We start from the raw sequence: 27771 nt of genomic DNA on the forward strand, positions 1-27771 counted from the left end.
ATTGGCCTTTTAATTAGAAGCGGAGGTCTGTTTTCATAAAGAAATGCCGACTTTTTCTCTCTTTCTATCATAACGTGAAAAAGTTAAGTATACCTTAGTTTTACCAGACCACTGAGCTGATTAACGACTCTCCTAGGGCTGGCCCGAAGGATTAGACTTATTTAACGTGGCTAAGAACCAATTGGTTACTTAGCAACGGGACCTACAGCTTATTGTGGAATCCGAACCACATTATAGCGAGAAATGAATTTCTATCGCCAGAAATAAATTCCTCTAACGAAAGACAGCAAGATTATAAATTACACGATTATTGTTACTTTATCAATTAAAACTCCCTTCCGTTTCAAGATTTATGTTGGTGAATACCAATGTAATTGATAAATGTTCTCGTAATAATTGAGAACAATAAGTGTACTTAGAATGAATCAATAGCAATAATCTAATATTAGTTACATTAAGGAATCGACTTCCTTATAATTTGCAGAGCCAATTTCTCCTTAACATGTTGCTGAATCTTTATGACCTTCACATAACCTTAGACTGAGTCATTGTGACCTTCAAATGGCATTAGACTGTTAACGATTCAAGAGGAGATCGAGGGAGAAGAATTTTCATCCATTTTTTAATTGACATTCCTGAGCTACGTATAGATACAGTGAGAAATTCGCCTTGATCCATTTTTTTTTTAATTGGGTTTTTGTGCTGAACTAATGATGCATTTTGTAACAGTTGTGCTGCCAAGGGGAAAGGTCCCCCTGGCTTTTATAATGTCAGGTTGTATGGCAGAAGAATTCCGTGGTAGATTATGGATCGCTGGCATTTAGCTGATCTCTCTCTCTCTCTCTCTCTCTCTCTCTCTCTCTCTCTCTCTCTCTCTCTCTGCGGACTTATGTATTTGCAAGTTTTTTTTCTACATTTATACGTGTTCATTTGTACATACATACTTACATACCTACAAGTGAGTATAGGTGAACACTGTATAGTGTATGGTGTGTACGCTTAGACTCGGCAGTATGTGGACACAAATTTACCCTTTGAATTTATTCAGCTGCTCTATATTAGGAAATGATGAGGATGTATGCATGCGCATCAGTGTAACCAACATATTAGATACCTACGAGTAGAAGATCGCACGCAGGAAAAGTCAATAGAACCGTTAACATCTGGGAACCAGTTTAGTGACCATATAGGCTGCTTCCATCGTCTGTCATTTCCGGTTTTGCGCGGAAAAGACAGAGGCAAGCAAGCAAGCTACTGGGTTTTTCAAGATGGGTTAGTTGATAGTGACACGTCTGTGTCACAAACAATTCATTTAGAGGACTGTGAGACCGAAAATTTGTACCTGTTACAGAGGTACTCTCTTCATATATTTACTCATGTTCGTGGTGTATTGATAAAACTCTCTCTCTCTCTCTCTCTCTCTCTCTCTCTCTCTCTCTCTCTCTCTCTCTCTCTATGTATGTATGTATATGTATATGTATGTGTATATATATATATATATATATATATATATATATATATATATATATACATACATACATATATATATACATACATACATACATACATACATCCAGACACATTCTCTCTCTCTCTCTCTCTCTCTCTCTCTCTCTCTCTGTCTATATATTTAATGCATACAGTATATGTTTATATACATATATATAAATTATACATATATGTGTGTGTGTGTGTAAATGTATATATACATACATATTCACGCATAGGGGTGTAGCAATCACATAGCCCACCTTACATAAAATGCAATCAGCCGACATCAAGGAATGTGGCGATCCTATCGCCTCCCCTGAATGATGTGCAGTCGAAGTGTTACATTCGTCTAACGTTTGCTAGGTCCGTGGATTACTTCCAGAAAACAGCTCACTAGTATACTCGGCTATAATTGCGTACCAGCTTCTGCTGAGGTCGAGGTAAAAGGAGTGGGTCCAGCATCCTCTCCCCCTAAAATCTTGCCGAAAAACCGGAAGGCTTCGCCCTCCGAGCTCCATACCCTCCATAATTATAACAGGTGTATAGTAAAAGGAAAAAAGGTATTCACACAAATACAAATATATACTTATATGTATATCTGTATATATATATGTATTTATATAATGTATAAATAATTATATATATGTATATGTGTGTGTTTTTCTATACCCACTTCGGAGAATAGAAAATCTATGACAAAAAACCGTGCGGGCCGCGTCTTCATTGAAATTCCGCGATTACATTTAAGTGAGAAGTGTATACATGTGGCTGTAAATGTAATACATTTAAGAGAGAAGTGTATACATGTGCTGTAAATGTAATGCGTTTAAGAGAGAAATGTATACATGTGGCTGTAAATGTAATACGTTTAAGAGAGAAGTTATACATATGGCTGTAAATGTAATATGTTTAAGAGAGAAGTTATACATGTGTTGTAAATGTAATGCGTTTAAGAGAGAAGTGTATACATGTGGCTAAAAATGTAATACGTTTAAGAGAGAAGTGTATACATGTGCTGTAAATGCAATGCGTTTAAGAGAGAAATGTATACATGTGGCTGTAAAGGTAATACGTTTAAGAGAGAAGTTATACATGTGCTGTAAATGTAATACGTTATGTAATACGTTTAAGGGAGAAGTTATACATGTGGCTGTAAATGTAATACGTGTAAGAGAGAATTGTATGCATGTGGCTGCAATAGTATTAAGTCAAGTGAGTTTGTTACGAATGAAGTGAGTAGAGAATCTAAGGAAAAAATGGATGACATATGGAATAGGGTTAAGGTTTCGGATAAGGAAGGAGCGGAAGAGGAGTTTACATAACTCCAGTATAGGATCTTTGGGACGGGAAGGGGGGGGGAGAGCTTTGATGGATATAGGTGGGTGGGAAAAGTGAATAAAAGCAGAAGGAAAAATGGAAGATTATTTGAGATGCAGTTGCCTGACGGAAGAGAAGGTCAAGCACATGCATGCAAGTCAATTGATACGGCAGTCAAGAAAGAGAAAGAGAGAGGAAGCAATATAAAGAGGAAAATGTGAGAAAACATGGGGAGATTATAAAATTATTTGAATGGAAAGTGTACATAGAGAAGGTTCAATGAGTGGATGGATCCCGGACGCAATTTCCCGAGATGTAACCGAGCACCGGAACCTTTCCCCGAAAAAAGCAGGACGCCATATTTTGAAAACTAACCATAGAATTTGCTTGAAAATAATCTCATTATGTTTCCCACACTCAAAGTACTCTGCGGATACTATGCGAACTTAACCTAGGGGCATGGCAAAAAAAAAAAAAAAAAAAAAAAAAAAACAGCTGTTGCAATATTAGCATACATCTCAGGAATTTGCATCCCGGACTAGATGATGCAATTTGGGTGCTGTACTCTGACATAATTGCAGTCCTTGGTTGATTTAGTGAGTGTTTTGAAGATTCACTGAACGTGGGACGGCGTTATTGTAGTTAGTGAATGCTCCTGGAAGTGATTGTTGCTAATGAAAGGAGGGCAATTGAGAGCCTGAAGAATGAAAAGGCACCAGAAGTTGATGGGATTACTGTTACGCACGCATGCTTTGGCATGGTGTTGGTAGAGTGGTCGCCTGAATGACTGAGGTTTTTATGGCATGTCTGTATGAAAGAAGTATTTTCAGAGAATGGGTATGAGGAGAAAGTTGAGTCATTGTGTACTAGTATAGGTGATAGAGTTAACAGTAAGAATGATATAGGTGTAACATTACTTAGCATATCAGGGAAGGTTTATGGTCGGATTTGGATTGAGGAAGTAAACATGTTAGGCATGTTGATAAGGGAAGAATAGCATGGGTAATGGGTATAATAAGGAGGAGAAGGGTGTGAGGAGTTGGAAAAAAAAGTTGAGTATACCTCAGTTTAACCAGACCACTGAGCTGATTAACAGCTCTCCTAGGACTGGCCCAAAGAGTTAGACTTATTTTACGTGGCTAAGAACCAATGGTTACCCAGCAACGGGACCTACAGCTTATTGTGGAATCCGAACCACATTATCCCGAGAAATGAATTTCTGTCACCAGAAATAAATTCTTCTAATTCTTCACTGGCCGGTCGGAGAATCGAACGCGGGCCCAGGAGAGTGCTAGCCGAGTACGATATCGACCCATCTAGTGAGGAACTTACTGAAAGTCAAGGAGAGAACAGTATGTATGGGTGCAAAATTAAGGAACAAGAAAATGAATTGTGAATTGCATGAATGATTGATGTGTGCAGATGAAACAGCACAAATTGGGGAAAGTGGAGAGAAGCTGCAGTAACAAAGTTCGAAAGTGTTTGCAAGAAAAGAAAGATGAGAGTAAATGCGAGATAGAGTGAGGTTATGAGGGTAAACAGAAGCTAGGTAGATGGAGCAAAGTATGTCAGTATGCATGGCAGTAGAATGGGAGTCAGTATGATGAATGATAGTAGGAATGTAGTAGGATGTGAACAAGAGATTAGAAGGAGACTTAGTGTAGCCGTGAAAGCCCTTGTTGTAATGTGTAGCGGTTGCAGCACCAATCTTCTTTATGGAGGAGAAGTATGGATGTTGAATGCGAAGGAAACACGAAAGGAAGAAACTGTTGAGATGTACTGTATGTGTTGTATGTGATGGATAAGAAGAATTTGAAAAGTGAGAAATGTGTGGATACAAAGACGTGGTAAAAAATATGGACTGGAGTGTTTTAAGACCAGTATTTAGTCTAGAGGGCATTGCAATGATTGCTTGGGTCATGTTATTTTCTGTGAATATAAGAAAAAGACCCTTTTGCCTTCCTGTATAAAAGTCAATAAGGGCCTTCTGAACCGATCTGATTGTTTACCGTGAGTCGGCATTTTTGTACACTTTAATGAACCCCCTTGGGCAGGAGGTGGGGGTTACGTAAGGTTACGTAAGGTTCTTTTCAGCGTCCCTTCGGCACCTAGCTGCAACCCCTTTCATTCCTTTAACTGTACCTCCTTTCTTACTCTTTCTTCTATCCTACTTTCCTAAACCCTCTCCTAACAATTGATTCATAGTGCAGCTGCGAGGATTTTCCTCCTGTCACACCTTTCACACCTTTTTACTGTCCATTTAAGTTTTAGCGCTGAATGACCTCATAGGTCCCAGTACTTGGCCTTTGGCCTAAATTCTGTATTGTGTTCTATTCTATATGTTCAATGCACTTCCACGCAACGAAGCTTTTATCCAGACGCAGAGAACTCCACCAAAAATGCAAGAGTTTTATGTTTTTGTTTTTCTAATTTTATTTTTGCTGTAACTGGTCGCCAGACTGTCCCGAATCACCAGAGCGGTTGGCTTTTGACTAAGTGGGGACGTGCCTGGAGTGGAAAGTACGCCAATTTTAGTAGGGTGGTCAGTTTCGGTTACGTACTGAGGAGTGGCTTTCACAGTGAATGCGAATGAGTGTGGGTCTGCAAATTGAAAAGATAGGCAGTGCCTTGTTGTATAACTAAGAGTCCCTAGATCATCCAGGGCGGTGGTGAAAGATAAGGACCAGATTTTTTTTTTGTTTTTTTAATAAAACCCATCTTCTATTTGTTTCCCAAAGCAGTAAATTGTGTAATTGGTAGTTGGTTTTAAGGCCAAGAGAGGCGAGGTCTACCCAATTTGGTGGAGTCGCCTCCCACTTGGGGTAACTAAGTAGGCGATGACGTATCTTAGAGGTACCTGCTCATCACGGTATTTCACCTGCTGACGCAATAAGGAGGTAGACGAAGCTCGTGGGAGATTTGGGGAGGTGGGAAGTGAGCAGACCTTCTTTTTCTCTTGGCCCTGGTTGGTTTACTGTGATGGGTCACAGCCACAGTGGGAAACTGACTTTATACATTTTTGTATTGGCCGCAGTGGCCCTCATAAGTTTGTGATTTACTTATACTTTTTTAAATATACTTAGTAAATGGGAAACAAAAGACGAAGTCTTGCTTTCCCTAGTGGAATTCAAACTGACAAAAATGTTAAAGCTAACTTACGCTGTTGTAACAATCTGCAACCTTCCTCATTTATTTATGTGTATTTATAATAGTGTTCCTGTGGTGTTTGTTTGTCTTCTAATGTGCTAGAGATAAGTCGTAAAGGTGCTTAATAGTTAATATCCTTATAATTATCTGAGAAGTCTCTTAGTAGGCTGTATCTGTCAGTCTAATATTGTACTTAGTTTAAGCAAATTCCAAATGTTTTGATTGCAGTATTATTATTATTATTATTATTATTATTATTATTATTATTATTATTATTATTATTTTATTTTATTTATTTAATTTTTTATTTTTTTTTTGGTTTATCACAGTCATCCTATTCGACTGGGTGGTTTTTATAGTGTGGGGGCGGTTCCGGGTTGCATCCTGCCTCCTTAGGAGTCCATCACTTTTCTCACTATGTGCGCTGTTTCTAATAGCACACTTTCCTGCATGAGTCCTGGAGCTAACTCGGCATCTAGTTTTTCCAGAAGCCTTTTCAGGGATCTTGGGATCGTGCCTAGTGTTCCTATGATTATGGGTACAATTACCACTGGCATATTCCATATCTTTCTTATTTCGATTTTCAGGTCTTGATACAAATTATTATTATTATTATTATTATTATTATTATTATTATTATTATTATTATTATTATTATTATTATTATTATTCAGAGGATGAAAACTATCCATATGGAACAAGCCCACCAAAGGGGCCACTGACTTGGAATTCTAGCTTCCGAAGAATATTATTATTATTATTATTATTCAGAGGATGAAAACTATCCATATGGAACAAGCCCACCACTGACTTGGAATTCAAGCTTCCGAAGAATATTATAGGTTCATTCGAAAGCGACAGAAGGTAATGGGAAATACTGAAAGTAAGTCAGATTGTCATGTATCCTCGCACGTCAAGCATCTGCTCCGTTATTTGGTGTTCCCATATCAGTGGGTGGGGCTTTGTTTTATCGTGATTAAATTTGGCTACAGTTGCAGCTCCGTTTCACACGTTATCGTGCACGATTACGAAGGCATAATGCAGCGTGGATAATGGCTCGATTTTAGCTAGGGGAGTAGTCTCATTAAGCTGCTTCGCCCCCTCCATTTTTCCACTAACCATACTCAGGGCTCTCTCTCTCTCTCTCTCTCTCTCTCTCTCTCTCTCTCTCTCTCTCTCACATGGTGCACTGTAAGCACTACTTCAGGTTTATTGCAGCGTCCCTTCGGCCCCTAGCTGCTACCAATTTCATTCCTTTTACTGTACCTCCTTTCATATTCTCTTTCTTCCGTTTGACTTTCCACCCTCTCCTAATTATTGATCCATAGTGCAACTGCTTTGAGGTTTTCCTCCTGTTACACCGTTCAGACCTTTTTACTGTCAGTTAAGGTTTCGGCGCTGAATAACCTCATAGGTTCCAGCGCTTGGCCTTTGCCCTAAATTCTATATACTATTCTGTTTTACTTGAACTTATATCCGACCTATTTTGTTATACCGCACATTATTTTTTTTATTTTTTTTTTTGTGGTAATATAATGTTCACGGTTGTCAGGAACATTTATTGAAAAGATGATTTAATTTTTTTAAAGACATTTTAATTAATAGAATAAAATATAGAATTTAGGTCGAAGGCCAAGCGTTGGGACCTATGAGGTCATTCAGCGCTGAAATGGAAGTTGACAGTAAAGAGGTTGAAAGGTGCAAGAGAAGGGAAACCTCACAATTGCACTACGAAACAATCGTTAGGAGAGGCGGAAAGTAAGATGGAAGAAAGAGAATATAAACGGAGGTACAGTAAACGGAATGAAAGGGGTTGTAGTATAGCTAGGGGCCGAAGAGACGCTGCAAAGAACCTTAAGTAATGCCTACGGTGCGCCGCATGAGGTGCACTGACGGCACATATTATTCATTAGTTATTCGGAATTCTTCGGATCGTAATGATTAGTTATGTTATGGAGACGAGTCCCTGGAACAAGTCCTTGAGATGTATGCTAGTATTGCACCAGCCTTTTTTTTTTTGCCATGCCCCTAAGTTAGGTTAGGTTACGTTACGTTACGTTAGCTGAGAAACTTTCACGTAATTTGAGCTTATTTTCAAGGAGATTCTATGGTTAGTTTTCAAGATATGGCGTCCCGCTTTTTTCAGGGAAAGGTCTCGGTACTCGGTTGTTGCGTCTCGGGGAAATGCGTCCGTGCACGAGGCGGAAGTCCACTTGTGAATTTGTTCATAATCTCGTATAATGAAACGCGCCTCCTTTTATCCTCGGAGATACTCATTACTCTTGGCGCTGCCTCTCATACGCCCCCGTAGAGCTAAAATGACTCTCCGCGCATTGATCTGGACCCGAGGGAATTTTCGTTTGAATGGCGACTGAGAAGAGAGAGAGAAGAGAGAAGAGAGAGAGAGAGAGAGAGAGAGAGAGAGAGAGAGAGAGAGGTCACGGAACGGTCTTTACTCTCCTTTATTCTTACGGCAATTTGATGAGACGTAAAATAAAGGCACTGAATGGGAGTTACGGATTATATATATAGTTCCTCATGGGACGGTTGGGTATCGTTCTCAGCTAGCACTCTGCTGGCCCCGCGTTCGATTCTCCGACCGGCCAATGAAGAGTCAGAGGAATTTGTGTCTGGTGATAGAAATTCATTTCTCTCTATAATGTGGTTCGGATTCCACAATAATAAGCTGTAGGTCCCGTTGCTAGGTAACCAATTGGTTCTTAGCCACGTAAAATAAATCTAATCCTTCGGGCCAGCCCTCTCTAGGAGAGCTGTTAATCAGCTCCTCAGTGGTCTGGTCTGGTTAAACTAAGGTATACTTAACTCTAGAGCTCCTTACGTCATTCAGTATTGCTCTTGGTTCTGTTCAGTGGCAAATTTACTCGTGTCCACTGCATTAGTATTTATCAAGTCATCATCATCATCATCATCATCATGATCATCATCATCTCATATTAAGAATTTAGGCCAGAGTCCAAGGGCTGGGACCTATAAGGTCATTCAGTGCTGAAACGGAAATTGACAGTAAAGAGGTATGGAACAATTGTTAGGAGAGGGTGGAAAGTAAGATGGAAGAAAGAGAATATGAACGGAGGTACAGTCATTGGAATGAAATGGGTTGCAGCTACGGGCCAAGGAGACGCTGCAGAGATCCTTAAATAATGCCTTCAGCGCGCCCCATGAGGTGCACTGTCGGCGCTATCCTCCTACGGGGCCCCTCTCATATTTTGTAATCAGTCCGGTGATATCGCTTCGTTTCGCTACCCTTGGAATTCCGTCAGTTGGCGCTGACATCACATTCTTCAATTCATTCGTTCTCATAATCCATGAGGTTGCTCCTTTAAAGCAGTGATAACGATCAAACACTGACTGTGAAAGTACAAAGTATAATTAGCAGCGACTGTCAAGTTTTGGAAATAAATCCATCAGTGAAATTTTGTCAGAAGCTTCAACACTTGATATTAATCCAGTTATAAAGTTTTTGGCAAATTGTGACTTCATTGGCAAAATATAAAGAAAAATAAGTATGAGTAAAAATATATCCTTCGGGCCAGCCTTGTGAGAGCTGATAGTTAGCTCAGTGGTCTGGTAAAACTATTCTAAATAATAATAATAATAATAATGGGAGGTGTGAATATCCACTGTCGTTTCCTTTTGAGATATTACCCAAGCCTATTGACTCTCCGTGGGGATTTTATGGCGTCGCCTTTTCCAGAGGAGAGGCCGCTCATCCCTCTCCCCGATTCCTTTTATGGGATGAAATAGGCAGACCCGTTCGGTGTCGTGCAACCATATCCTCTGAGACATAATTCCATTTCATGGGATTTCGCTCTGTCTTAAGGGACCGAGCCCCATCTTGTGGGATTTCATTCGCTCGTCCCGGGATTGGCGGCCCATCGCAGGGTATAATAGCAGAAGCAGCAGCCCCCTCGACCTACCCACTGTGCCCAGGGGGATGGGGCATTATTAACAATATCATTTTATTGACACATCACGACATTGCCAGAGTTCATTCAGCCGGCGGTATTTTTTGTCGTTTTCCATCACATTCGAATAAATGCCTTGTTTTTTTCGACTTATTTCGTCTCGGGCTGATGCATGTCTCATCTACATATTCTGTTCTAGCTGCGACGGATTGCGTTCGCCTTAATCGGAAATAACCGAGTGTCGTTGAGGGACCGTCACAGTCGGTACCAGTGACATGAGTTTGAACGTGGCACTCGCTGGCAACGCATGGGGGATGAGTTGTGACGTCACACTGGTTGCCACGGCAACGGATGTTCTCGACAACATTTCTCTCTCTCTCTCTCTCTCTCTCTCTCTCTCTCTCTCTCTCTCTCTCTCTCTCTCAGGCGAAAGCTAAAATGACAGACAACCTCAGTGTCGGGTATGGAAGATGATGCTAAAGCTCTGTCAGTTCGTAAAAAACAAATCCTGAATAAAATCAGTGAATTTTATCATTCAATGCTTGAGTTTTTTTATTTTTTTTATTTTTTAGGTGAGATTGTTTTTGCGGAGTTGTTTATTTTGAGGAATGTCTTCAGCAGCTGCTTGTAATAGTTTGCATTTGGGAGCTCTTAGCTATCTACTTGCGTCTCTTCTTCTCTCTCTCTCCCTCTCTCTCTCTGTCTCTCTGTCTCTCTCTCTCTTCATACATCTGGCATCAACACAAGTGCCAACGGAACTGCGCACAACAAAACAGTGCCTGAGGGAGGATGATAACCCATATCATGCTCATTCCTTGTATCTGTAGACGATACAATGTTCTATATCCACTCGTGACGCCAGTTCACGATATGTTGTGATTGCAACAAGATGACTGACGCTAAATATGCATCCTTCCCCCTCCATCCAGGATTTTGGAACAGAACCATCGGCCTTCTCTTTACCTTAGCCTTTCCCCTTCCTACTCCCCTTATCCCCTTCTCCCCCTCCCCGGGAGAGGGGTGGGGTGGGGTACGGGGATGCTTGCTGACGTCACAGACCAGGATGAGTCATCGGCGAGAGTTGCAGCAGACGAAGTCCCCGGAAAACCTTTCGGTATATAAGTTTTGGCTGAATGGTGGCCGGGGCAATGGTTTCCCCTTCTTGTTACCTCGTCGGGCATGAGGCTCAGGTCCAGGGTGACCTTCACGCCGCTGAAGAATTCGGTGTCGGGAGGAGCAATGCGATGAAAGCTCTCCATAAATAGTAAAAATGACAACTTGTGCGTAATGCAGAAGGCTAGTATTAAAGATGATATTCCCTTAAGTGAGAGAGAAAGAGAGGGGAGGGAGAGGTCAGGGGAAGGCAGGCCGAGGGGTGGGGGGTTCTTTTCATCCACGACGGCGAACAGAGACAGAGAGAGGGACAGAGTCAGGTCCTCGGCCGTTCGACTGTGCCCAGGGCGTTTCAGTAGTACTCCGGAGGTAGGTGGTCGTCTCCCTCTGGCAAAACGGCCCTCAGGCTGTCTACATACATCTCGAGTGCCACCTTCATTCTGCTCCGAGTGTAGTCCCAGAGGGCTGCTGCTGCTGCTGCCAAGGGCGCTACCGAGATCGAGTATCAGTTTTCGTCTTGTTATAACAATCGGTTGGGGGGTGTGGTCGGCTCTGGGCAGATGGGCCCCGAGTCTACTCACACGGAATAAAGAAGAGGAGTAGTTGCATCCGAGACCCTGCCCTCGAAGGGCGTTGTGGCGGCCGCCTGCAGACCAAACGAAGTGATGTTGAGTTGTCGTCCCTCGGTTCTAATCTCTGACTCGTGTCGCCGTCACTCGGAAGAAAGAGACATGGTCTTTGTAGGAGTTACATATTGCTGAAGGACTCCTCCTCCTCCTGCTCCTCCTCCTCCTCCTCCTCCTCCTCCTCCTCGTCCTTTCCTTCCCCCTCCTCTGTCTCGATCTCGAACTCCAAGCCTCTGCTGCTGGTGGAACTGGCGCTCGTGCCGCTTGTCATCTGCCGACGATAGCCCTCGGTCATTGATTTTTTGAGGTGCCAAGGTAAGCAAAGCCATTCATTCATTCTCATACTACATTTGGGGGATCTGGGGACCACGTTATTGATCCGATCGATTAGTGAAGGTGTGATCATCCTCTGTCCTTTACGATGGACGGGACAGTGACCCAGGTCCTTATTGTCGTTGGAGAGACCCTGTCTTGAGAACTGCCCGAATTTCCTAAATGGTGGCAGGGGACATAATCATGGTCGCTTTTGAGATGAATGCAATTAAACCTAATTCTGTCCGGCACTGCTTTTTGTCTTCTGTGTGTTTTTATGATGCCGTGGCCTTATTTGTTTAAAATTATGGGGTGGAATTGTTGTGTGCATGTGAAAAAGATGTTTAAAACTCGCACTGCAGTGTGTTTGTGTTCGTGGTGTTTGTATAACCCTTTGGAACACAGACTGCCACGTTTACATGCACACATACATAAATGAATATGTATACGCATATATATACATGTATATACATACACATACATATATATATGTATAGATATATATATATATATATATATATATGTATGTATATGTATATGTATGTATATGTATATGTATGTGTGTGTATACTGCAGATAGACAGATAGATATAGACACCGATGGTCTGTGACATAATATCGTCAGTGACGCAAGAGCCTTTTGAATCGGCAACTGAAGCGTGTTTTCACTCATTGTTTGCAAACTTTCCTCGGGAGCGTTCCGAAATGCCATTCTCCGCGCGGATCAAAGGGTTGGCGATAAGTCGCCTAATGAAAACAATCAATAGAGTACATCACCTTCCCCCCCACCCCACCCCCAACCCCTCTAACGTACGGGCGTCCTTCACACGGTACCTCCCTCAGAATCGTCTGCCCGGTTTTCCTTCTTTGGTATGCCATTGACTTTTTGTGCATTTCACCTCTGCTCTGAGGAAATATGGAGGTTCAGGGTCTGATGTGGCGTTGACGTCGATACGCTTTGGGGAAAGATGAAAGATATAGATACAGACGATTGGTTGTGTGGAACTGTGTTGATCCAGTAATGACGATTGAAAGTGTGCTTGTGATAGACTAAGGCGTTGGCTTTCCTTTCTCTTCTAGATAGTAAATATATATATATATATATATATATATATATATATATATATATATATATAAATATAAAACATTCAGGAGTCTGTCTGTATATACATATATAAAATATATACATATATATATATATATAAATATATATATATATATATATATATACATATATATATATATATATATATATATATATATATATATATATATATATATATATATATATGTTTTGTATGCGTGTCTTTCTGTATGCATGTATGTATGTATACATATGTGTATGTATGTATGTCTTTCTGTATGCATGTACGTATGTATATATACACATGTGTATGAATGTATGTATGTCTTTCTGTATGCATGTATATATGTATATATTCATATGTGTATGTACAGTATGTATATTCTGATTGCCAGTTTGTCCTTCTCTCGAATTCATAGACTTTTATGATACGCCCATGACTGCAAGCATTGAATCCAGGTGAAAAATAAACGAAAATGTCATTCCCTTCCGTAGTGGGATTCGAACCCATGCATGGTAGTAAGAATTAAGCTTGTACTTAATCGTTCATGCGACCAGGAGGCTTATAAATCTATTTCATACTACCCAATACATCTGTCAATCCTTATACATTGTAAGAAGCTGGTATAGACCCATCCCCACCACTGTAAGATGATGTTTTAGACCAGTTTATGACAATAGAGACGGGACCATTCTATCTATAGTACGTCGTATCTGAAATCAACAGATAGTCTGGATGAGCTGTAATGGATTTTATCTGTCCTCCTCTCTTCGTAGCATAGTGGGCCAATACCAAGTGGTAGTCTCGTTTTTTGCTACCTATGTGTGGGCGTTCCAGTTCCACTTTAGAGGAAAAGGGAGCTTCGTTTAGTTCTCACCTAGATTGAAGGTTGGCAGGGATAATTGTGTCTAATAGTTGGCGGAAATCGCGAAGCTATGGGATTGTAGTGTCTGTTGATGATATATGATTATCTAGTGAAAGTGACGATTAAATATATATATATATATATATATATATATATATATATATATATATATATATATATATATATATATATATATAGAGAGAGAGAGAGAGAGAGAGAGAGAGAGAGAGAGAGAGAGAGAGTGAACTACTACATCGAAGTGTCTTCATATAATTTGGTTGTGTGGAAAGAATTGTGGCTAATGGTTTGATGAAGAGTGTATAGTTTGGAAGTGTTGGGAGGAAAGATGAAGTAGAAAAGGAAAGAAAGATGAGGTAGAAAAGGAAGGAAAGATGCCTTAGAAAAGGGCCTCAACATTCAGGATGTGAGAGAGTGCATGCGACACTGAGGTGAGTGGTACAGTGTGTGTGTAGGGGGTTTGATTCACTGCCAATGAGCTTTTTTGGGTAGACGTATGAATGCATTAGTTTTGGGACGTGTTCTGCACAGGGGTTCATCTCCGAGTTAGAAGTTTGATTGTGAATGGGGAAGTGATCACTATCCTTTCATTTCTTGGGAGCCATCATAAGAGAGTATGTTTTAAGTATAATGTTGAATATATATTATATATATATTTATTGGTATATTTATTTTCCTTTTTTGCAGTACACAATTTGAATGTGCACAGGCACATATCTATGTATGTATAGAGAGAGAGAGAGAGAGAGAGAGAGAGAGAGAGAGAGATAGAGTTATTACTGTCTACTGACAGTCATTTATTTGTTGAAAATTGCTGATGATAGGCCAGTATTTCCTGATGATTTCTGCATTGTTGTATTGTTCATTGTATTGTTCACACTAATGAATGGTGTATCTGCCACTGTTGTACGTTATTATACAGCGTCATCATATCCTCCCAATCTTAGCTAACGAGCAAAATGCGGTCGTATACCAGAGCTTTCTATCCATTACTGGAAGATGGAATAAAATTTTGGCCATCGTATTGTTGATCTGTGTCATTAACTTCGATTCGAGCTGTACTGGATCTAGTCTCACTCCGCTGAGGTTTCTTGATACGTCATTTGAGGACGATGATGCCTCATGCATTTTCGCCACTTCTGTGTGCTGACGTCATGAGTCCTCGTTGCTGATTTGTTTATTTTTGTTACTTATTTCAACGAGTTTGCCCCGCTTTGCATTTGGACTTTTGTATTTTGTATCATCTGCTTAATGCATATGTTACAATTTTTTTATTTCATGAAGTACTTTAAACCTTCGGAATGTTAATTGATGGGGAGTTATTCGTCGCTCTTGGTATATAAAAAAGGATTTTTTTTTTGTTTCAGATACACGCACTAATTATAACTTAAAAGTTTGTCCACGTTTTAATTTTAGAAGCGTTCTTACTGAAAGTTTGACAAGTTAAAAATCTACGCTAACAAAGGCGTTCCCGCAACGGGTGCAGATTTCCACCGTCTGGCGGTTAATTTAGATGAAGCTGGCTTATGCCAGGACGGGTCCTTTCCCTTTGGCGGTCCGTTAGTGTCGTCAGGTGGGCTGGTGTGGACGACAGGACTCTGTCAGCCCACACTGACTTCCTCTATCCAGTGAGAGCAGGCGATAATGATACGTCATTTATAATCGCACATTCTTACGACCAAGATTTTATTTCAGACATTTTCTTCGTATTTCCTTGTCAGTTAATCACGTGCTAATGAGTCTTGATTGCTCCATGGTTATCTCAGGTGTGTTTGACAGATCTCACTGAATCTTGCAGTGTTTTATCTGCTCTGTTTTATCACTGTGCTCTTTCTTTTGATAAAGCCTTGCTCGGGGGATAGTTTCATCAGCTCGCCTCATGCGGCGCACTGTAGTAGGCATTACTTGAGGCTCTTTGCCGCGTCCCTTCCTTTTACTGTACCTCCGTTCATATTCTCTTCCTTCCATCTTACTTTCCTAAACCCCTCTCCTAACATTTGATTCATAGTGCAACTGCGAGGTTTTCCTCCTGTTACACCTTTCAGACCTGTTTACGGTCAATTTCCGTTTCAGCGCTGAATGACCTCATAGGTCCCAGTGCTTGGCCTTTGGCCTAAATTCTATATATTCTATTCTTTCTTTTGAATTTTCACTCTCTCATTGGATATATATATATATATATATATATATATATATATATATATATACATACATATACTTCCTCATAACTGTCCTGGTATCCGGATTCGTATACCCACGTCTGTCCTCAGCAGTCGATCTCTGTCTCGTTAAAAGGTTAATGACATACCCCACAGGCTTCCCTTTATGCAACCCTTTCATTGCTCTGCACTATAAGGTTTTCTGATATTAATCCTGCCATAGCTATTATCGTTGACCGTTGATATTCAGAGTTTCAGACCCAAATGGGATTTCTTACGTTCCTTGATCCTTAACCTTAATGACTGTTACTTTTTTTTTCACGACATTTGACCTTAAGCGACGCTTGGCGTTTCGGGGCATCGATCCTTGATCTTAACTACCGCCGCTAACAAACTGCCCTGTATTGATTTTCGTCAGTTAACCTGCCTCTGTCTTATAGAACCTCTTACTTTGAATCTTTCACCTCATCAGAGTTATGATTAGCGATGTTGAGGCATCCAGTCTTCGTATCATAGACAGTATGTAAATATTTTGATTTTTTTTCATTTGGAGATATTTAGAGAAGATTGGTAGATTTTCCTGTTCTGGCGAGCCAAACGGTATCAGTGAAGTGACCAAGTTATCTTAGTTATGATTAAAACTATATATTTCATGTCCCATGAAAATAACGACATACCTTTTCAAGATTAAAGTATTAAAGTATGCTTCGTTCTCGATCAAATGCCGCTGTTCTTACAATATCTTTGAAAAGAGAGGAGGACGGCTCTCTGTTCAATAGATCAACCATTAAAGAATGGGGTACAAAACAGCACTAACCGCGTCCAAGATATTCTATTAGAATTCAATCAAATTCTAGTTTTCAAGTCTCACCTATTAAAGTATGCTTCATTCTCGATCAAATGCCGCAGTTCTTACGATATCTTTGAAAGGAGAAGAAGATGCCTCTCTGTTCAATAGATCAACCATTAAAGAATGGGATACAAAACAGCACTAACCGCGTCCAAGATATTCTATTGGAATTCAATTAAATTCTAGACTGATCAGTGGAGCTGACATCTATGTAACCTCCATAAGGTCTTCTTTACATTGAGATGCCTTCATACCTTGACCCTTAGGAGAGACATTGCATTAGCTTCATGTTTGGGTGTTACATGACTGGCGGAATTATATTATAGGACTGCAATCTTATAAAGAATCCTTATTTCTTGTATGGTAATGTTATTTCACCATGTTATTTTATGATGAATAGTATTGATTATTGAAACTGTTCGGCTTATCAACAAATAATTCTCCATTCTCTATTCTCCTTGCATTTGTAATAAATATGTATCTGTTAAATAATATATTAATTTATTTTTGCTTTTTTTAATAAGTGAGATATCTTCCTGCCGTATTTCCATTTGCCTCCTTTTACTTCTTCCTAATGAACACTCAGGCTTTAACTGTGTGGTTTCATACCCGCCTGGATGCGAGTCGTAACGAAATTGTTGTAAAACGACCAGGCGTCTATATTCCCCGTAGGGGAGAGAGAGAGAGAGAGAGAGAACTTGGTCGTTTTTAGTTTTCTGTAAAAGAATAATTTTGCGCCGGCTTTGTCTGTCCGGCCGCACTTTACTCTTTCCGCACTTTTTCTGTCCGCCCTCAGATCTTAAAAGCTACCGAGGCTAGAGGGCTGCAAATTGGGATGTCGATCATCCACCCTCCAATCATCAAACATATCAAATTGCAGCCCTCTAGCGTATAATCAAGGCCACCAAAAATATGTCTGTCTTTCGATAGTCTCGGTATAAAGCTGTATGAGCCGCGGCCCATGAAACTTTAACCGTGGCCTATCCTATATCGTTGCCAGAAGCACGATCATTGCTAATTTTAACCTTGAATAAAATAAAAAAAAACTACTGAGGCTAGAGGGCTGCAATTTGGTATGTTTGATGATTGTAGGGTGGCTGATCAAAATACCAATTTGCAGCCCTCTAGCCTCAGTAGGTTTTTTTTTATTTTATTTAAGGTTAAAGTTAGCCACGATCGTGCTTCTGGCAACGATATAGGATAGGCCACCACCGGGCCATTGTTAAAGTTTCATGAGCCACCGCTCATACAGCATTACACCGAGACCACCGAAAGATAGATCTGTTTTCGGTGGCCTTGATTATACGCTGTAGCGGCAGTACAGAAAACTCGACTGCACCGAAGAAACTTCGTCGCATTCTTTAGTTGTTTCGCTCTGTGTCGCAGGCAGGAAGAACCTGTTGTCCTGATAGGGCGAAAAAGTTTCCCGGAGAAGATAGCTGTCCTGCCCCTAATATTCAGACTAAATTGGAGTCACAGGCGTGAACGCGTTGCATAAACATTATAACGAACGTAATGGGCCCCAAATGTGGCTACCCTAGCGGGTCGTGCCCAGTACCGAAATATGAGGGTCCTTTACGGTGGCATAAAGTGAGCGAATGGTAGAACGCCGCCAGGTTGTAAATATGCAGTTTTGTCCGTGCAAGTTCTATGACTTTTTGTAATCGTCACTGGTATCAGCATTGGCCGTTTTATAAGTACATTTGAAATTTATAGTACGTGGTAAATTTAATCGTTATTGGTATCAATATTTTATAGATGTGTTTAAATTTACAATGCGTGGTAAATTTAATTGTTACTTGTGTCGATATTTTATGGATATGTTTAAATTTACAATGCGTGGTAAATTTAATTGTTACTAGTATCGATATTTTATAGATATGTTTAAATTTACAATGCCTGGTAAGTTTAATTGTTATTGGTATCAGTATTTTATAGATATGTTTAAATTTACTATGCGTGGTAAATTTAATTGTTATTGGTGTCAATATTTTATAGACATGTTTAAATTTACAGTGTGTGGTAAATTTATTTGTTATTGGTATCAATATTTTATAGACATGTTTAAATTTACAATGCGTGGTAAATTTAATGGTTATTGGTATCATTATTTATAGATATGTTTAAATTTACAATGCGTGGTAAATTTAATTGTTATTGGTATCATTATTTTACGGATATGTTTAAATTTACAGTGTGTGGTAAATTTATTTGTTATTTACAATCAGTATTTTATAATTGTTATTGGTATCATTATTTTACGGATAAATTTAAATTTATTGTGGTAAATTTATTTATAGACATGTTTAAATTTACAATGCTGGTAAATTTAGTCGTTATTGGTATCAACATCAGCCATTTTCTAAATATTTAAACTTACAATGCCGGGCAAATTTAATCGTTATTGGTACCAATATTTTACAAACGCGTTTAAATTTACAATGCGTGGTAAATGAGTAATGGTGAATATTTTTACCAGCCGATCATCTAGGCACGTGTTTCCCTTTATCATCGTTTTCTGAATGACGAAAGTGTTCGTAATTTTTTTCTTGAGGAACTTCATGGTAAGTCGTGAATATTTAGTGAAAATACCACATTGATAATGTAAATGAAACATGCAAAGGGAAGCAAAAAGTTGTAACAAGAACAGTGATTGTTGAGAGAAAATTATCAGCATAATGTTGAAGACAGTTATCACCAAAAATGCAAAAGGTAATAATAGCAATAAGAGTAATGATGGAGACAAAATTATCAGCATAATGTTGAAGACAATTATCACCAAAAATGCAAAAGGAAATAATAACAATAACAGCAATGGCGGAGACAAAATTATCAGCATAATGTTGAAGACAATTATCACCAAAAATGCAAAAGCTAATAACATCAACAGCAATGGCGGAGACAAAATTATCAGTATAATGTTGAAGACAATTATCACCAAAAATACAAAAAGTAATAATAAAAATAAGAGTAATGATGGAGGCAAAATTATCAGCATAATGTTAAAGACAATTATCACCAAAAATACAAAAAGTAATAATAACAATAAGAGTAATGATGGAGACAAAATTATCAGCATAATGTTGAAGACAATTATCACCAAAAATGCAAAAGGTAATAATAACAATAAGAATAATGATGGAGACAAAATTATCAGCATAATGGTGAAGACAATTATCAAGAAATGCAAACGGTAATAATAACAATAACAGTAATGGCGGAGACAAAATTATCAGCATAATGGTGAAGACAATTATCACCAAAAATGCAAAAGGTAATAATAACAATAACAGTAATGGCTGAGACAAAATTATCAGCATAATGTTGGAGACATAAAATTTTCACCAAAAATGATGGCGGCAACAGTAATTTCTCTCTCGTTCCTCGTCCCTCCTCCATCACACAGCTTCCAAATAAAACCAGGAGGAGAAGGAGGAGGAGGAGGAGGAGGAGGAGGAGGAGGAGGAGGAGGAGGAGGACGACAACTTGATGCCAAACAAAAGCAGCGTGGGGGGGGGAAATCCCCCTACCCCCCATCCCCAAGTTCCCAGAATGCCTTTCTCCCCCCCCCCCCTTTCCTCTTCACGTGAGACCTCTTTTGCTTCTGACTATAACACCGTGTAAGATCCCCTCGGGAAATATACATGCAGAGATAACCTTTCATATTATGTGAGAGAGAGAGAGAGAGAGAGAGAGAGTGAGAGAGAGAGAGAGAGAGAATATGAGTGATATATATATATATATATATATATATATATATATATATATATATATATATATATAATTAATACAAAGAGAGAGAGAGAATATGAAGTGAATATATACGTATATTATATATATTTGTATATATATTTATATTTATGTATATATTAATACAGAGAGAGAGAGAGAGAGAGAGAGAGAGAGAGAGAGAGAGAGAGAGAGAGAAGGCGAAGCGCAGTTCTTGCAGGGAAATTAAAATCTTACCTAAACGTACGTGCCATCATCGTTATTAAAGCGGAAGTCGCAGTGATTTTGTCGTCTAGTTAAGATAAAATCTATATCTTGACGTCTGTACAGATTTTCTTATATCTTGATCATAAAATTGTCGCGAATTGTATCCCTTATTTCATGGCATCACTAGAACACACTCCTAAGCTCCGAGGAATATTGTCAACCGTTGGAATTCTTGTTAAACTTCGATAACATTGACATGGTCGTCCCCGTAGAGGCGGGTAGCGCCGTCAGTGCGCCTCATGCGGTGCACTGTAGGTATTACTTCAGGTTCTCCGCAGCGACCCTTCGGCCCCTAGCTGCATGCAACCCCTTTCATTCCTTTTACTGTACCTCCATTCAGATTCCCTTTCTTCCATCTTCCTTTCAACTCTCTCCTGACAGTTGATTCATAGTGCAACTGCTTTGAGGTTTTCCTCTTGTTGCACCTTTCAAATCTTTTTATATGTCAATTTCCGTTTCAGCTCTGAATGATGTCATAGGTGCCAGCGCTTGGTCTTTGGCCTAAACCATGTATTCTATCTATCTATCAGTATGGTCGTTATCACTCTATGATTGTGATTATTGTTTGTGTTAGTCGATTAGGAATGTAGTTCATTTCCTTCCTCTAATGGCCTGCGATGCCTTGAGGTCTCCAGAATACAGAAGTAAAGGAATAATGTAAACAGAGGTTAGCATTATTCCTAAAGGAGACGGCTGATCCGTCCCTTGAAATGGTTGCAGTTCACAGAGTCAAGGGCAAGTAAATCTGAGACTGATAGATTTATTGATCGGTATTAAATAAAAAAAAAAAGTCTAACAGCTACGGGAACGCAAGACGGAAATTCTTAAACAGTAATGAAACAAGTAAAAAATGCGCCGAAGTTTCTTCGGGGCAATGGAGTTTTCTGTACAGCGCATAATCAAGGCCACCGGAAATAGATCTATCTTTCGGTGGTCTCGGTGGTGGCCCGTCCTATACCGTTGCCAGACGCACGATTATGGCTAACTTTAATCTTAAATCAAATAAAAACTACTGAGGCTAGAGGGCTGCAATTTGGTATGTTTGATGATTGGAGGGTGGATGATCAACATATCAATTTGCAGCCTTCTAGCCTCAGTAGTTTTTAAGATCTGAGGGTAGAGAGAAAAAGTGCGGACAGACAGAAAACTAAAAAAGCCATAAAAGAATATAACATGAAATAGCTTTTGAAAGCGTCCCAATTAAAACAGTTTATAAGAACATTTTCACACGCGCACACCCACACAGGTCACCTATCACTGAGCAGGGAAAATATATATAGCGTAGAAATTGGACCCGTCACTGGCTGGAGTTGCCTTCGATTCATCACCACCGAGAAAAGGAACAATGGATAGACGTCCAGAAGTCGACTGCAAAGATGAAACTAATCTAAACCAGCCTGCAACTGAATTTACTCAGGTGAAATTAAATTTTATGGGAGAGAATGAGGTAAATGATATTTGGAAAGGTATTTTGCTTATTGTTATTATTATTATTTTTTCTATCTCGGTGTGGGGTTCCAGAGAAACTAATGCGCTGTTTCTAGTAGCACACTCTTCTGCATGAGTCCTGGAGCTACTTCGGTTTCTAGTTTTCCAGGTTCCTTTGTTATTATTATTAGTTATTATTATTATTATTATTATTATTATTATTATTGTTATTATTATTATTATTCAGTCTGTGAAAATGGATTCTTATATTTCAACTAAATTAAATTTTATCAATGACTTGCAAAGTATTGCATGAGAACTTGTTCAATTTGCTGATGATGCACAATTCATTCTTTCCAATAAATATGAAAACCTAGACACTCTCGTAAGAAATATGGAAGGAACGATGGATCGAGTCAATTCCTACTTCTGCCAAAACGGTTTGAAAATAAACACAAATAAGACTCAGTTTATATTTGTTCGCCAATATATATATAGAATACCATCGAATCTGGTTATCAGAGCTGGTACATTATTTAAAAATCTAGGTTTATATATAGATATGACATTTAATGGTCATATAGGCAAATAGCATTTTAGTGTTTTTGAACAGACACAAGGAATCTTTTGACTTTGACTCAAGAAAAATGGTCGTTTCCAGGTTGCTTATTTTCTGTTATGGGGAGGAGGACATACAACTCTAATACAGAAGGTACAAAAGAATTCAGAATTTTGCTGCTAAAATTGCTGTGGGAGTCCATGCTACTCCATTCTTAAAGAAGCTCGAATGGTTAAAAATTAAAGAGCAAATAGAATATGACCTTGCTTTATTCATGTTTAAGCAGCGCAATTTACAACCATCAGAAAGAGTTATAGAGATAGAGACAGTAGGAGAAAACACTGTAAGAATAACAAGGCAAACAGATAACTTGGTGGTTAAACGTACTAGGACTAAATTAGCTGAGCGAGCCTTATCAGTGAGGGGGCCTGTTTTGTGGAATACACTTCCTTCAGATGTAAAAGAAAGCGAAACAATAAATTCTTTTAAAAGAAAATTGAAAGGCTATTTTCTTGACGTTGTTGGATGAGCCAGGTTCATTGTGTTTTGGATCAGATGTTTTGTTTTATGTTATTGTTAATAGATTATTATTATATATTATTATTTTTATTATTGGAATTATTATTATTATTATTATTATTATTATTATTATTATTATTATTATTATTATTATTATTATTATTATTATTATGCCTGCAATAATGTAATACAGGCAGTTGAGAGCTTCCATCTGTATAACTCCACCTCTCTTTCATGTTACAAGTTCACAAATGGGGATTTTATTTTCCCAGTGACTGTTCAGGATATTGCAAAGCATTTGTGACCGATTATAATTCAAAACAGATCGGCCAAAAGCCCATAAACTTGCAGAGCAAGCTTTCACAGAAGAGAATGCCCATGCAATAAAGGTGAAAAATAACTTGGAACAAAGGAATAAAAAAAGATATATTTAATTATCAATAAATAGATATGAATATATATAACTGATAACAAATGCCATTAAACAAGACTAGTATGTATAGTAAAAGACAGTAAATGAATAAATCAGTAGATAAGTGAAGGCTAGAAAAAAATACATAAGGAAACTGTGCTTGAAGATACCCTCAAGCAAGGAAACCCAAGCACATGATACTCAAGGCCTCAGTAAAGAGATCACGTCATATTCTTAGGACTGAAAATTATACGTTTTCCTTCAGGAAACGTAACAGCTGGAATAATCCAGGAACCACAACATTGGTCCCCCGAAGGCGGGTATAGTGCCGTCAGCGCACCTCACGTGCTGTGCTTTAGGCGTTACTCAAGGTTTTCTTGGCAGCATCCCTTCGGCCCCTAGCTGCTACAACCCCTTTCATTCCTTTTACTGTACCTCCTTTCATATTATCTTACTTACATCTCGCTGTCCACCTCCTCTTACCATTTTTATTTTTATTTATTTATTTCTATATTTGAATTTTTATTTTTATCTTTATCTATATTTTTATATTTATTTTAATTTACATCAATATTTTTATTATTACTTTTATTTATGTTTTCCTCCTGTTACACCTTTCAGACCTCCCTGCTGTCAGTTTCCGGTTCAGCGCTGAATGGCCTCATAGATCCCAGTGCTTGGCTTTTGGCCTAAATTCTATATATTCAATTCAATTAGTGTTGAATGGATGCAGAAGTAGATTTACTGAGGAATAAAGAAAATCCCTTGAACAGAAGTTTGGGAAACCTTTCTCAGCCAATTCAGTCAAAAGGGCTGATAGTTGGTATGCGAATAAAAAAATCAAGAAAATAAAGGAGTTATATCAATGGGGGTATTTTGCATTGCCATCATTTGTCAGTAACGCCAGCAACATATTACGATGAAAGACGTGAAAGAATGGACGGTTGGGTCGTGGAAACTCGTGGTGTCGTTTTGTGAGGTGCTTCTGTATGTGCAAAAAAGTTCTAATTAGAATTAAACGTACCTGAATGACTCATCATTCTTAATTGCTTCTACGTTTACGTTGTGTCGATTGAATTGATTGAATTGAATTGAATTGAATTGAATATAGAATTTAGGCCAAAGGCCAAGCACTGGGACTTATGAGGTCATTCAGGGCTGAAACGGAAATTGACAGTAAAAGTTTGAAAGGCGTAACAGGAGGAAAACCTCAAAGCACTATGAATCAATTGTTAGGAAAGGGTTGAGGAAAGTGAGATGGAAGAAAGAGAATATGAAAGGAGGTACAGTAAAAGGTACTAAAGGAGTTGCAGTTAAGTGCCGAAGGCACGCTGCAAGGAACCTCAAGTAATGCCTACAGTGCACCGCATGAGGTGCACTGACGGCACTAACCCCCCTACGGGAGTTTACATTGCGTTGCTATGTATGGCTAATTGCTGCCGGCTCTTTGATATGGTTGAATGTGGTCCCCATCGATTTGAAGGGGGAATGATTTAGGTGCACTTTGATTTAGCCATTGTTGCTTTTACTCGGTTCGTTGTAATTCATTTGCGGGTGATTTTAGTTTTCTGAAAAGATAACTGTTGTGCCGGCTTTGTCTGTCCGTCCGCACTTTTTCTCTCCGCCCTCAGATCTTAAAAACTACTGAGGCTAGAGGGCTGCAAATTGGTATGTTGATCATCCACCCTCTAATCATCAAACATACCAAATTGCAGCCCTCTAGCCTGAGTAGTTTTTATTTGATTTTATTTAAGGTTAAAGTCAGCCATAATCGTGCGTCTGGCAACGATATAGGCCAGGCCACCGCCGGGCAGTCGTTAAAGTTTCGTGGGTCGCTGCTTATACAGCATTATACCGAGATCTCCGAAACGTAGATCTATTTTCGGTGGCCTTGATTATACGCTCTACAGAAAACTCGACTGCGTCGAAGAAACTTCGGCGCATTTTTAACTTGAGTCTTCTGTCATCGTATTGGCAATGTTGTTTATTTGTTATAGAATGAACAAAATCCTGACTGTTGATTTCAGAGGTAGGTGAAAAAATTGTATCAGTGGTTATGACAAATTTTATGTAAGAGCTTTGGTTAAATGTATCTAATTTTATGTAGGATGTTTGGTAAAATGTGACCCGACCGTGATCAAGGACTTGACGTAAGGAGGTACAAGATTTTTTTGTTTAATTCTATAGCTTGGCAAGAGATGACAGTTTGTGTTAATACTGAATTTTTATTTTAAGTAAAGATTAACCGTTATTGAAGTTCTGTCCCCCAAGTCTTGATTTTGTTGATTTGACTCGCAAGCTCAAGGTATTATTCGTTTATGTAAAATGTAAATTGGGATTCTGTCCACATGTGCCTTGAGGAACTTGCCAGTTCGTAATCCATTTCCATTCTGATAATGTAAACTGACTTTGTAAGGTAGGCGTGAAATAGGTCCATGTGAAATGAAAAGACTGCATTATGCCTACAGAAAGTGACTGAGAATGGGCATTCGTGAGAAACTTAGCTCCAAAGATTGCCAATACAGTTGCGAATATCGCCTCTTGCGGAGTCATCCGATATGCAAATGAAATCGCCTTGCCGAAGGAAGTTCTCCTGGGATATTCAGGGCCAGGGATACTTAAGGGGAAAAAAAAGAAAAACAAAAACACAGGGGATTCTTTTGTTTTCGAGCACCAAAGTTTTGGCGAAGTGCACAGTAGAGCTTGAAATGTAGGAGAGTAATTTTTTTTTTTTAGTTTTCTTCTTTATATTTGGATGCAGAAAGAACCACTTTTCTGGATATTGTGATTGTTGATTTGAACCTTAAACCTACGAAACAAACGAAAATGCGCCGAAGACACTTCGGCGCAATCGAGTTTTCTGTACAGCCTCTACAGCGTATAATCAAGGTCACCGAAAATATATTTATCTGTCGGTGGTCTCGGTATAACGCTGTATGAGCCGCTGCCCATGAAACTTTAACCACGGCCCGGTGGTGGCCTATCCTATATCGTTGCCAGACGCACGATTATGGCTAACTTTAACCTTAAATAAAATAAAAACTACTGAGTCTAGAGGGCTGCAACCTGGTATGTTTGATGATTGGAGGGTGGATGATCAACGCGCCAATTTGCAGCCCTCTAGCCTCAGTAGTTTTCAAGATCTGGGGCCGGAGAGAAAAAGTGCGGACGGACAGACAAAGCCGGCACAATAGTTTTCTTTTACAGAAAAGTAAAACCGATAACAACAACCGTTGTTGTTATTATTATTAACTAACTTCTAATGACTCTTAATGTTATCGTTGTTCATCTGTGGCTCCTATAACAACAGCACCTGGAATGTAGTTACGGAAAACATGTACTAGCGTATTTAGCTTCTTTCTTTTCCAGAGATTCCAGTCTCCTCAGGTGCGTAATGTCTGCGCAGAATTTATATTGACACTAAGGGGGGAACTTTCATTGCGCTGCATCTCTCGTTCATTAGCAATTATTGCCCCTTTGTAATACCACCAACAAAAAACGGTACTTTAATGATACTGTAAGGGAATGAAATGATAATTGGTCTCTCTCTCTCTCTCTCTCTCTCTCTCTCTCTCTCTCTCTCTCTCTCTCATCCGAAAATTGCGAAGGGTCATTAACGAAGACCAAGGCGTTTCGTTAAAAGTGGACTTAATTCCTAAGGGGAAACTTTGCCTGTAAATATTCCGAAGCCCCCCTTTAGCGTATTAGAATTATTTAAAGAGGCGCTGGCGTGTACTCAGATCCAGGAATGTCTGTTGCACCGGCCAAGGTTCAGGAATATATATACAGCCGCAGAAGTTCTCATAAATTACGCAAAACTTAATTGGAAAAGAGGATTAACGCGAGGTCCAGCCATCCCAAGGAAATTCATAGTTTTTTTCCCCGATTTTCTCTCATACTTTACAGTGGTTTCCTATATGCCCTCAATTCGCAGGCGACCTTTTAAGC

The 27771-nt window shown here is 39.2% G+C and overlaps 1 protein-coding gene across 7 annotated transcripts in view; it reads left to right on the plus strand.

Moving 5' to 3' along the window:
* LOC136850546 (CAP-Gly domain-containing linker protein 1-like) overlaps nucleotides 1-27771 on the plus strand; it is a 673714-nt gene that overhangs the window by 21107 nt on the left and 624836 nt on the right. The window contains exon 1 of one of the 7 annotated variants that reach the window (XM_067124168.1): nucleotides 11002-11935. The exons of 4 other annotated variants lie outside the window; for them this stretch is intronic. The gene's annotated coding sequence lies outside the window, so the exon portion shown is untranslated. Of the gene's footprint in view, nucleotides 1-11001; nucleotides 11936-27771 lie in introns of those variants that run through there. 2 more of the 7 variants (XM_067124165.1, XM_067124163.1) reach the window with 2 other exon arrangements.

Source organism: Macrobrachium rosenbergii, chromosome 22 (genome assembly GCF_040412425.1).
Source record: "Macrobrachium rosenbergii isolate ZJJX-2024 chromosome 22, ASM4041242v1, whole genome shotgun sequence".
NCBI classification, from domain to species: Eukaryota; Metazoa; Arthropoda; class Malacostraca; order Decapoda; family Palaemonidae; genus Macrobrachium; species Macrobrachium rosenbergii.